At 37.7% G+C, this 13,482-nt stretch overlaps 3 non-coding genes across 3 annotated transcripts; all 3 read left to right on the top strand.

Moving 5' to 3' along the window:
• Positions 1-2,358: 2,358 nt before the first annotated feature.
• Positions 2,359-2,432, top strand: tRNA-Pro(TGG). Its single transcript has one exon. It is a non-coding gene; the product is annotated as a tRNA-Pro (tRNA).
• Positions 2,433-4,788: 2,356 nt separating this feature from the next.
• On the top strand, positions 4,789-4,860 carry tRNA-Asn(GTT). The gene has a single exon. It is a non-coding gene; the product is annotated as a tRNA-Asn (tRNA).
• A 2,045-nt stretch (positions 4,861-6,905) lies between these two features.
• tRNA-Gly(TCC) lies at positions 6,906-6,976 on the top strand. The gene has a single exon. It is a non-coding gene; the product is annotated as a tRNA-Gly (tRNA).
• The last annotated feature ends 6,506 nt before the right edge of the window (positions 6,977-13,482 follow it).

Below are 13,482 nucleotides of genomic sequence, written 5' to 3'. Positions count from 1 at the left end.
TATTTAATAGCAGCAAAATAAGCAGGTAATATACATGTTAATTATAATTTATATAATGACAACGGCACTAATTAAAGTTATGAAGCGAATTCATTTCAATTCACAGGATTTTTTCATCCCAATTACCACTATTACTAAATATCCTATCTTTCTACAATCTCTAATTCAACGAATTAAAGTTATGCAAGAACGTTATTCACTACCTAATAATATCCTAATTTATAATCTTAAAACAGATAAAGCTAAAGCTCAATTTGAACTTAGTAAGCGCTACGCGCGGTGGTGTTTATGTACTTTGGTGTGAAAGTAACGGTATGTTCTATGTAGGTTCCGCTCTACGATTCTTTACTAATAAAGGTCGACTAACGGACTACTTCATGCCAGGACGTGTTAAAGCGAGTCTAGAAGGTGCCTTCGGCGTACAAAAGTAAGTAAAGATCTAGCATCTGCTATTTCTATTTATGGTATTGAAAATTTTACACTACTAATTCCTCAGCAAGAAATTTCTAATAAACTTGATAAGTCAATAATTCAAAACTGGGAACAGCTATGGATGATGCTTAATCCAACACTAAATCGTAGTCGCCCGAAGGGCGGTATCAAGTAATAGTGGAAGTATCATGTCTGAAGAGGATCGAATGAAGATTAGTACTATGATTTATCAATATGAAATTGATAGTAATAATGCTATTATCCCTAATACTGAAAAAATTCTGCGCTACGCGCGGACTTAAAGAAACTAGTCGACTTGGAATTACTAGTATGGATAATAAACATTTCTCCATTCAGTATGATACTCTAAAAGGACATTTTGATAATAAAATGAGCCTTCGGCGGGTTACACCAACACATAAATTTTATTTTTCAGATGAACCTCTAACAAATAATGTAATTGTAAATTCTGTTGATATTAATCAAGAACTATCAGATAAGCGATCTCGTGGTGCCTTCGGCGGGTTTATGATGCCAACACTAAAAAATTTCTTAGTTATGAGAAAAATGTAAAAGAATGTGAACTGAAATACAATATTAGTCGTACTCATCTAAAACGAGTACGTAAATATAATCAAGTTTACCAAGGTAAACTATTCAGTAATAATAAACTGTAATGGGCTATGCCCCCCCCTTAATTTTTACACATAAATAAACAAAATAAACAGAAGATAAGACTCGCGTCGTAAGGAAACTGTATGCTGGAACACCTTTATAGTTCTTAGTACTAGAAATTATTCAGTTAAAATCTAAGAAATTAGGCAATCAGCAGGAAACCAAAGTTAAGTTTATTAACAAGTAGGATCCTCAGAGACTATGTGTTTCCATCTTAAGAATAATAAGATAAGATATAGTCCGAACTAATTAGAGATAATTAGAAGTAATATTCTAAATATTACGATAACATTAAAATAGGCCATACCATAAGTATTCTGTAAATTAGAATATTAATGTATTAGGAGTCAGTATGGTCCCTATCTTCTGAAGGAAAAAGTAATCGATTAAGGACCTCCGGTTAGTACGAAAGGACCGCTGGGGATGATTCCATGGTGTACCTATTGTTACGTCTTTTTAGATATAGCACCGTAGGGTAGCCACAATCATGAGAGATAAGCGCTGAAAGCATCTTAAGCACGAAGCACACCTTATTAGATTACAAGAAATAAGAAGAAGACTACTTCTTGTTATTTAGATATAATTTTTCTTATAGCTTAGCTTATAAACTAAACTATAAATATGGAAAGTTATATTGTGAATAGCCATAGGGTGCAAATGTAAGTATAGTAATATATTCAGTTTAGCACTACTAATTTATTGATTTACTTAATCGTAAAACATTGTCTACTATTTTATAGTATATTCTATATTATATATTAATTAGTAACGTCCACCTTCGTTAGCTAAAAAAAGCGAAGCTTTTTTAACACCGGCTTTTAGATATAGGCTTCGCCAATAAAATCTTCCATTTTCTGCTAATGCGCGTAGCGCTAATAAAATCTTTGATTTTATAACCCGCGGAATAAAAATAGAATATTTTTATGCGCGTAGCGCCTTCGATTTTATAACGCGCATTAGAAAAAGCGCCGCGCGTAGCGCAAAATCTTCGATTTTTATTTTGTAGCGCAAAAAGCTTCGGCGCGCGCGCGTACGCGCGGCGTTATAAAATGCCCTAGAAAATTGAAAAGAGGGCGCCTACGGCGGGCGCGCTCTGCGCCGAAGATTTTGCGGCGCATTTTATTAGCTACGCTTATAAAATTGACTAGTGGGCGAAGCCCGGATTAGGCGCGCACAAAAAGAATGCGCTAGTTAGAATTATATATAGATTCTTAGTAAATATATATACAGTTATACTAAAGTAAGTTATAACAGATTGATGGCCTAATGGTTCAGGGCGATCACTTTGGGAGTGATAGTCGAAAGTTCAAGTCTTTCCAGTCTGAGATTTTTTTTTTAAGATAGTTTTTTACTCATTATTTATAATAGATACACTATAATGTTACTTAGTGGGGATATATATTATCCCGCGCGTACGCGCTTTATTATATAAGAGTGTTTTTGCGGTATAATATATAATCTAAATAGAAAAATATGATAGGAAGTTCGAATCTTTCCTGTTATAATTGAGATCACTTTTTAATTAAAGTATTCAAGATCGCGCGTAAGCGCCTATTTTTTCTATAGAAAGCCTTCGGCGGGCGCCTATAAAAATCTTCGGCGCGGCTACGCTTAGAAGCCTTCGGCGACTAGTCGCCGAAGGCTTCTTAGGGGGCGGGGCGGTAAGAAAATCTATGTGAGGTTATAAAATGGAAAATGCGCTACGCGCCTTAGAAAATTAAGTTTACACTCTAATTCAAATCTCTTCTAGCCATAATGCACTAGCTAGTATTCTTGGTCATTATTATAGCCTTCGGCGGGTTGCTCAAGTTATCAACCGTGGTGGCATGTATCGTAATACTGTTTTTCTTCGCGCGTACGCGCTTGTTTATTTTTTTTCTCAGAAGCCCCCTATTAAAAATAGTAAAGAGAATATGCCATCTTTGCTTTGATTGGGCCGCGCAAAATGCGCCGCCGTAGGCAAAAATCGGCGCAGAGCGCTTTTTTATAGGCGCGATCTCGTTCTTTTTTTTTAATTAAAAAAAAAGAAGGGCGTAGCGCCAAATCGGGGCGCCCTTCTTTTTAAGCCCCAGGGCGAAGCCGCGCGTCAGCGCCTTTTTGTTTTTAATAAAAACAAAAGCGGGGCCATCTTTGATAGGGTTCCACCCGGCGTAGCGGGTTACACCCGCGCATTTTTCCGGAGTTAGAAAATTGAAAATTGCGCGTACGCGCCTTCTTTTTTTAATAAAAAAAAGCGCTTACGCGCGGGCCCCATCTTCGATTTTCTAACAGAGTGGCGGCGCATAAGGAAAAATAAGCACAAAAGCGCTTACGCGCGGGGTCCCCTATAAAATGACTTTAAAGAATGCGCTACGCGCGAAAAAACTTTCTAAGAATTCTACAAATCGTGCTCCTAGTAAACGAGTTGTACTTATTGATGCTACTACAAACGTTCGAAGTGAAATCTATCCTAGTAAATATTATGTACTTAAACATGTTCCGGTTCTTTTTTTGCTAATATAATCGAAGATTATATAAGGCGCCTTATTTTTCTTATTTTTCCGGAGTTAGAAAATTGAAGCGCTACGCCATAAAAATCGAAGATTTTTGCGCGCCTTCTTTTTTTAATAAAAAAAAAGGCGCTGACGCGCGGGGGGGGTGAAACCCCCCCCCCCCATCTTCGATTTTCTAACAGAGTGGCGGCGCATTAGAAAAAGCGGGTAAGAGCTAAAGAAAAATCAGAACGAATTAAACATATGAGTGATAAACCTTATCAGGAATATTCTTTTGATTTTATTGATGGGCGCGTACGCGCGGACTTAATTTAGAATATTAACTGTTATCCCCGCGCATTCTTTTTGTGCTAATATAATCGGCGCAGAGCGCGCCCGCCTACGGCGGGCGGGCGCAGCCCCCCGCGCGTACGCGCTTTCAATTTGCCTACGGCGGGGGCGCTTAAAAAACGGAATAAAAAATATTCTATTTTTTATAGGCGCCGCTACGGAATAAAAATAGAATATTTTTATAGGCGCCTATTACAAGAGTTAACGTCCTATTATAGTCTATTACTGGGCCGGGGCGCGCTACGCTTATAAAATTTACTAGTAAATTTGATTAGGCGCGCGTAGCGCCCCACCCTATCGAATATTTCTCGCATAGCGCTAATAAAATGCGCTACGCGCGATTTTATAAGCCGCGCAAAATTTCAAAGAAAGCGGGAATACTAAATTCTAGATAGTACTGAGTTCAAGTCTCAGCATTTTGATTATTATCAATATAATAACTACTTTATTATAGGTAAATAGAATATACAAAGAATTCTTCTCTATTATGAATTGTGTAAAATTTATAAGACTAGTACTTTTTACTACGCGCCAATAAAAAATGCGCTACGCGCGATTTTTTATAGGCGCTTCTGAAATATTTATACTTAAGATTTTTACTACGCGCGCCTGGGCCTATAAAAATCAAAGATTTTTCGAGTAGCGCGGCCCGTTTTTAATAAAAACAAAAAGGCGCGCCGAAGGCATCTTTGATAGGGTTCCACCCGGCGTAGCGGGTTACACCCGCGCATTTTTCCGGAGGGCGCGAATTAAAAAAAAGAAGGGCGCATAAGGAAAAATAAGCAGAAAAAGAAAAGAAAATAGAATATTTCTATAAGTTATACAAATAATAGTTGTCGCGCCAGCGCTAGAATATGTAGGTACTATAACATAGTGGTAATGTGGCGTACTGTTAATACGTTTAACGAAAGTTCGATTCTTTCTAGTGCCTTATTTTCATAGTTTAACAGTATAGTCTCATACTATAAATAAAAAAGGATTCTTTTTATGCGCGCGTAGCGCAAAATCTTAGATTGCTAATTTTTCTGCGCGCCTAATAAAATGAGGGCCACTAGTAAATTGAATTTTCTAAGCGTAGCCGCGCCGAATATTTTTTATAGGCGCTTTCCAAGAAAAAGAAAATACAAAAATACTTCTTCCTTTCTGGTAATTGTACCTATTTTTAATAGTATATATTTACTTACTACTAAAAAGCGCCGCGCGTAGCGCAAAATCTTCGATTTTTATTGCAGAGCGCCTTCGATTTTTATTGCAGAGCGCGCCCTAGAAAATTTAAAAGAGGGGCGCTACGCGCGCCCGCGCCGCCCTAGAAAATTGAAAAGAGGGCGAAGCCCGCCCAATAAAATTTCTTTGAAATTTTATAGGGCGGGCGCCGAAGGGATAGAATCTTTTTTATAGGCGCCGATTGGGCGAAGCGCGCGTCAGCGCCTTTTTTTTTTTAATAAAAAAAAGAAGGGCGCGGGCTTATAAAGTGATATTATTTAAATAATGAATTAAATCATTTTATACATAGCATTTCTTTACCCACGCCTTTGGCGACTTTTATATAACTCAAATGAACATTACTATGCCAACAATTCCTAGTGTTTACCTAAAAAGTAGTGGACGTCTACAAGAGCCACAAATGCAAATGAACAATTATGGTATCGCGCCAGCGCATTCATTTAGTAAACAATCTTCAGGACTAGGTTCAACTCTATCTGGAAATACTTCACTAAATAATAGTGCTATTTGTATTATTAATGCTTATTTTAGTACACTAAATAATAATACTACTACAGCAAATAAAATGAATACAGTTAGTGGTAACGTATCTAATTCTCTTTTTATTATTAGTAAACCAAACTTTAGTCATACTAATAGTAAAGTTACTATTCAATTCTTCTATTATACTGCTTCTAATACAGCATTCGGTGATAAAAATTCCTCAACAAATGAACTAGAATCATTCCGAAAAAACTTCTCTGAACTAAATACTACACTTGATCAGCTATATCCAAAAAAAGTGAATGTAATTGCTACTCGACTATATTATCCATATCTAAATAGTCATATCCTAAGTCAATACCTTGCCTACAATGCACCAAGTAACACTTTTATGGATTTCCAAGAAGCTATTCTAACTAATCCTAGTCTACATAAAACGAATCTACTAGCACATATTAGTGGTATTAAAGTAAAAGTATCTGGACGACTAGTTACTGAAACCGCAATTCCACGAATTACTGTAAAATCTTCTCTTATTGGTTCTTTCCAATGTAATGCTAACAATAGTACACTGGCCCGGGCCTCTATTGATTACAGTAAATTTACAACTAAAAATGAACTAGGTGCTTTTACAGTAAAAGTTTGGATCTCTCAACGAGCTTAAATATAAGAAATACTTCTCTTTTTTCATTTACCCCCCGCGCGTACGCGCTTTTTAGCTAATATAATCGGCGCCGCGCTATGCGCAAAAATATTCTATCCCTTCGGCGCCCGCAAATTTAAAAGAAATTTTATAGGGCGGCGCTGCTAATTTTTCTACCGCCCCGCGCGTAAGCGCCTTTTTGTTTAATTCGCGCCCGGCCGCGCGTACGCGCGCCCGCCAATTAAACAAAAGCGCTAATAAAATGCGCCTATAAAAAATGCGCTACGCGCGATTTTTTATTGGCGCGATTTTATAACTACGCGCAAAAATCTTCGGCGCATAGCGCGGCTACGCCCGGCGCGTTATAAAATCGCGCCGCCGTAGGCAAAATCGAAGATTTTTATAGGCGCATTGCATTTTATTAGGGCGAAGCCGCGCGTACGCGCGGGAAAAATTAGCGCATTTCTGATTTAATAACGCGCGTACGCGCCCGCGCGGAGCGCGATTATTTAAATAAATCTTTATTATCTGTTACCGCGCGTACGCGCGGCTATCCTTATTTTATATAGGGATATGAATTATAGTATAGTATTCTAATGATTTATTATAATATTAGTAATTATAAAGCTAGTGTAGTTTAATGGTAAAACTTGGGACTTCCACTCTCACATTTTCGGTTCGATTCCGAATACTAGTATAATATGTATAAATAAAAATTGATTATACCCTGTACTGCGGAACATTTTTATTTTTAATGCGAAAAAAAATCGAAGATTTTGCGCGGCTTATAAAATCGCGCCAATAAAAAATCGAAGATTTTTCTAGGGGGCCCCTATAAAAATCTACGATTTTGCGCTACGCGCGGCCACCCGATTTTTCGCGTAGCGCGGCGCCTTATTTAATTAGCGCTTCGCGCGTAGTTGTAGTAATGCTTTCAATTGGTCTAATTTCACTACTAGTAGCCATTCCTGTTTTCTCCTACCGAATTACCCCAAGTCTATTTAATCGAATTACATCTGTAGTTCTAATCTATTCTGCTCTACTGGCTTTTAATGGTCTACATATTGAGTCACTAGCTTCCGGAGTAGGTATCTACAGTGGACTATTTCATGTTACTACAGTATCACTAGCTATTGAAGGATTTCTACTTTTCATTGGTGCTCTAATTCTACTAGGTTGGGGACCAGTTACAGAGAAATCAATTGTACGAGGTGGTACAACAATAGTTCCAACAATTAGTGAATATTCACTAATGATTCTATTTACATCTATGGGTGCTACACTACTACTAAGTAGTTCAGATCTAGTAAGTATGTATCTAAGTATTGAACTACAAAGTTTTGCTGTATATATTCTAGCAACACTTTACCGAGATTCTGAATCTGCCACAAGTGCTGGTCTTAAATACTTCCTACTAGGTGGACTCTCATCAGCTCTAATCCTACTAGGTACTGCTCTAATTTATAGTTATACAGGTCTAACACAATTTGAAAGTATTTATACTCTAGTACAAGGGGCTTCGCCCGGTGCTGATTCTATTGCTTATAGTGCTGCTTATAGTGGTGGTCTTACATATGGACTACTTCTAATTGGTATTGGTTTTCTATTTAAAGTAGCTGCTGCTCCACTACATAATTGGGCACCTGATGTATATGATGGTGTACCAACTATTGTGACATCTTGGCTAACAACAATGCCAAAAATTTCTATCTTTGTATTCCTTCTAGAACTACAATCTGGACTAGAAGGTAGCTTTGAATCACTAAGTCTTCTTCTAAATGAGGATACAGCTATTAATATCTGGAAAAATCTTCTACTTATTGCTAGTCTTCTTAGTCTTATTATTGGTACTGTTGTTGGACTAAGCCAATACCGAATTAAACGACTTCTAGCTTATAGTACTATTAGTCATGTTGGATTCCTACTACTAGCTCTAGCTATCAATACTGAAGAATCAATTGAATCTTTCCTATTCTACCTAATTCAATACTCACTAACAAATGTTAATACATTCCTAATTCTTCTTGCATTTGGATATATTATGAGTACAAGTAAATCATATCAACTATCAAGTCGAACTACTAATAAACAATCAATTAATAAGATAGATATTCAATTTATTGATCAACTTAAAGGTCAATTTAAAGAAAATCCTCTACTAGGACTTAGTCTAGCTCTTTGTCTATTCTCTATGGCTGGTATTCCACCTCTAATTGGATTCTTTGCAAAACAAATGGTTCTATATTCAAGTACTCACGGTGGATACTACTTCCTATCTATTATTGCAATTCTAGTAAGTGTTATTAGTGCTTCTTACTACCTAAAAATTATTCGAGTTATCTACTTTGATACTCAAGATATTAATACTGATCTAGTATATACTGATAGTACTGTAAATTCACGGGCGCCCGCGCAAATCTTCGATTTTCTAACAGGGCCCACTATTACAACACCGGGCGTAGCCCTTACTAATGTACATAGTCTACTAATCTCTAGTCTAACTATGATTATTGTACTATTTGTACTTCAACCGTCAATCCTACTAAATAGCTCTCATATCCTAGCTCTATCACTATTCTACTACTAATGAACACAATTACACTATTTTTTATTTTTATCCCTATTCTAGCAGTTATTCTTCTATTTGCTAATCTTCTACTAGCCGTACACCGACCTGATTCAGAAAAAGTAACACCATATGAATGCGGGTTCTCGCCTGTATATGGTCAGACACGTAATCCCTTTTCAATCCAGTTTTATCTAGTTGGTATTCTATTCCTTGTATTTGATCTTGAACTGGTACTAGTTTACCCTTTCTCTGTAAGCCTATACGAGACTGGTAGTTATGGTTTCTGGGTATTTGTTATTTTCTTCCTAGTACTAACTATTGGTTTTGTTTACGAGTTTGGTAGTGGTGCTCTATACTTCACAGATAAACGATCTTCTATTCAAAAGGGGTTAAACCTACTAATTCCCCCGCGCGTAGCGCCTAATCAAAAACGAAGTTATTCTACGCGCCTAATAAAATGAGGGCCTACTAGTAAATTGAATTTTATAAGCGTAGCCGCGCCGAAGATTTTTATAGGCGCTTCAAAAAATAGTAAAAATGAAACTAACAATAACGAAGTTGATAAGAAAAAAATCCACTTATCTAGCTGATGCCATTCTTTTTGTGCGCCCTCCGGAAAAAGAAAAAAACAAAAAGAAAGAAAAAGGCGCTTACGCGCGGACAATCTACGGAGAACGTGCATATTAAAGCACAACGGCATATTCAAAGTGGTGCCTAAGAAGCCTTCGGCGACTAGTCGCCGAAGGCTTCTAAGCGTAGCCGCGCCGAAGATTTTTATTTTTATAGGCGCGACCACACAACTATTAATGAGGTACAGAAAGCTCCTCATTATATTCCGCCCGCCGTAGGCGCCGAAGGCTCTAGCGCATTCTTTTTTTGCTAATTTTGCTAATTTTTACCGCGCATTCTTTTGTGCTAATATAATCGAAGATTCTATAAGGCGCTAATTTTTCCCGCGCATTTGTTTAAAAAAACAAAAAGAACGAGATCGAAGATTTGGCGCTACGCCTAAGAAAATTTCCTAGTAAATTTTGCGGGCCGCTTCTTTTTTTTTTAATAAAAAAACAAAAAGAACGAGATCGAAGATTTTTCGCGTAGCGCGGCCCGCGGTAGCAGTATGAATCTTTCTGTTCGACTAGCTCATTACTTCAAACCTAGTACTATTGCTACTAGTACTCGTAAATTTTTTAAACATCTAGCACTTTATTTATTTACAGATTTCAAACTTGATATTTAGATTAGTAAAAACGGATATAAGTCGGATAATTACTATAAAGTACAAAGTCTTGTTCTAAGTCTAGAACAATATTATATCTTTACTCTTAATAGTACCCGCGCGGGTGGCCGCGCTATGCGAAAAATCGGCGCCGCCCTATAAAATTTAAAAGAGGGCGAAGCCCGCCCAATAAAATTTATTTGAAATTTTATAGGGCGGGCGCCGAAGGGATAGAATATTTTTGCGCATAGCGCGGCGCCTTTTTGTTTTTTTCTAAAAAACAAAAAGAAGGCGCATACTATTAAAGTTGCTGGTATTGCTCCAATCACTGAACTTACAGAGGAAGCTAAAGCTAGTATTACAAAAGCTAACTCTACGCCTATTTACATTTACGATAATGAGAAACTAGTTTATAGGGGGGCTGCGCCCGCCCCCCATTCATGCGCTTTATATAATCTTCGATGCGTCAAAAAGCCCCCTAAGAAGCCTTCGGCGACTAGTCAATTTTATAAGCGTAGCCGCGCCGAAGATTTTGCGCGGCTTCGCCCGCCCACCCGCGCCGAAGATTTTTTATAGGCGCTTCGATTTCGTTCTTTTTGTTTTATTCAAAAAAAGAAGCGCCTTCGATTTTTATAACCCAGTGCTGCACAACTAAAACGTGAAAGAGGTATTAGTCGATCGGTGTAGCAAGAGCAAATCCTAATCACCTAGTTTATGGGAAATTTACTATTAGTCAAGATACTCCAATTAATAGTAATACAATTGCCCTACTATCAAGAGAAGAGTTTATTAATGAGATCAATAAAGCTCGTACTGTTTATGCTAATATGCCTAAAGCACACTTAACACCTGAAAAACTACTAGCATCTAATACACAGAAGCGGTATTACAGCATATGGTCTAGATACAGGGAATACTTACTATAAGGAAAGTATTACTCAAATGAGTAAATTCACAAAGACACTAGGTCCTAATAAATATGCTAGTGTTAACTCTATTCGTAAGTGTATTGCTAATGGGTGGAAATTCAATCCTACTTGTTTATCCTAGCGCCATTCTTTTTTTGCTAATATAATCGGCGCCGCGCTATGCGCAAAAATATTCTATCCCTTCGGCGCCCGCAAATTTAAAAGAAATTTTATAGGGCGGCGCTGCTAATTTTTCTACCGCCCCGCCCTATCGAAGATTTTTATAGGCGCGTGAAAAAATTCGCATCCATTTTCTAACGTGGCGCTACTGAATTTAAGTTCTATTTTTATTTATACTGTTTATTAAAAGTATAGTATAGGTGTACTTATACTTTTATTATATAAGGTAATTTCTTAGGGGCCGCGCTACGCGCAAAATCTTCGATTGGGCGCCCGCAAAATTTACTAGGGGGGGCGAAGCCCCCCATTTTATTAGGCGTAGCGCCTAAAAAAAGACCCCGCGCGTAGCGCGGGGCCGCGCTACGCGCTTCGATAGGGTTACACCCGGCCGCGCTATGCGAAAAATCGGCGCTAATAAAAAGCGCTAGGCGCGATTTTATAACTACGCGCAAAAATATTCTATTTTTTATTGGCGCCCCCGCCGTAGGCAAATTTAAAAGAAATTTTCTAGGGGGTGAAACCCCCCCCCGCAAAATTTACTAGAAAATTTTCTTAGGCGTAGCGCCTTCGATAGGGCGGCCAGGCGCGTCAAAAAGAAGGCGCAGGAAAGCGCGAGAAAAGAAAGAATATCTCCGAGATTTTCTTAGCAGAAAATAATAAAAGAGATAAGGAAAAATAAAGAAGGAGGCGCTGAGCGCATAATAAAAAGAAAAAAAGAAAAAGAGAATGCTAACACTACTACTAATTATTCCTCTGGTAGGTGCTCTAATACTAGCACCTATGCAAGGAAATACAGTACAATCAGAGTCACAAATGAAACGACTAGCACTAGGAACATCACTAATTAATTTTCTTCTAAGTATTGTACTATGGGGTGAGTTTGATTCAAGTACTAGTGAATCCCAATTTACACAAGAATTTAATCAAGTTAATTTCTGTCATCTACACATTGGAGTAGATGGTATTTCACTTTACTTTGTTCTACTTACTACATTTATTATACCTATTTGTATTCTAAGTAATTGGGAGAATATTAAAGAAGAACTTAAATACTTCCTAATGTGTTTCCTAGTACTAGAAACACTACTAATTGCTGTATTTGTTGTACTTGATATTCTACTATTCTATGTATTCTTTGAAAGTGTACTAATTCCTCTATTCCTTATTGTTGGTATTTGGGGTGGTAGCGCAACACGAGTACGAGCTGCTTTCCTACTGTTCCTTTATACTCTATTTGGATCACTATTTATGCTACTAGCTTTCCTAGTAATTTATTACAATGTAGGTTCAACAGATTTCCAAGTAGTATCACTATCTGAAATTAATCTTGAATCACAAAAACTACTATGGCTAGCAGTATTTATTAGTATGGCTATTAAAACACCACTACTACCTTTCCATGTTTGGCTACCACGAGCTCATGCTGAAGCTCCTCTAGCTGGTAGTGTTATTCTAGCTGGTCTAATTCTAAAACTAGCTACATATGGATACATGCGAATTCTAATTCAATTCCTACCAGATGCTACATCATACTTCTCTCCACTAGTACAAACAATTGCTGTTATTACTCTAATTTATGCTTCACTAGCAACACTACGACAAACAGATTTCAAAGCTCTAGTTGCTTACTCTTCTATTGGTCATATGGCTGTAGTAGTACTTGGACTATTTAGTAATACTATCCAAGGTATTGATGGTGCTCTACTACTAAGTATTGCTCATGGTGTTGTTAGTCCAGCACTATTTATCCTAGTTGGTGGTGTTCTATATGATCGATACCATACACGAACTATTCGATACTACCGAGGTATGACTGCTTATATGCCACTATTCTCAATTATGTTCTTTGTATTTACAATCTTTAATGCTGCTGTACCTCTAAGTGCTAATTGGGCTGGTGAATTCCTATGTCTTGCTGGAGCATTCCAACGAAACCCTGTATTTGCAGTACTAGGAAGTACTGGTATTGTTCTAAGTGCTGCTTACTCTATCTGGCTATACAACCGAATCGCCTTTGGTTCTTGGAGTAAATACCTAAACAACACTACTGATCTTACTCGACGAGAATTTATGCTTCTACTACCTCTTCTATTTGTTGCAGTAGTATTCGGTATCTTCCCTAATATTCTCCTAGATTCCGTTCATGCTTCCACATCCGGACTACTTTACTCAATTTAATTAGCGCCGGGCGTAGCCGCGCGTAGCGCCTTCGATTTTTATTGGCGCGTAGTCGTAATATTCCCGCGCCTTCTTTTAAAAAAGCCGCAAAATTTCCTAGTAGGCGCGTACGCGCGGCTTCGCCCGCCCTCTTTTATAAGCGTAGCCGCGCT

Source organism: Ustilago hordei (genome assembly GCF_900519145.1).
Source record: "Ustilago hordei strain Uho2 genome assembly, contig: UHO2_mito, whole genome shotgun sequence".
Taxonomy (NCBI): domain Eukaryota; kingdom Fungi; phylum Basidiomycota; class Ustilaginomycetes; order Ustilaginales; family Ustilaginaceae; genus Ustilago; species Ustilago hordei.
Note: the sequence above shows the minus strand (reverse complement) of the source record. Positions and strands in the feature narration are given on the sequence as shown.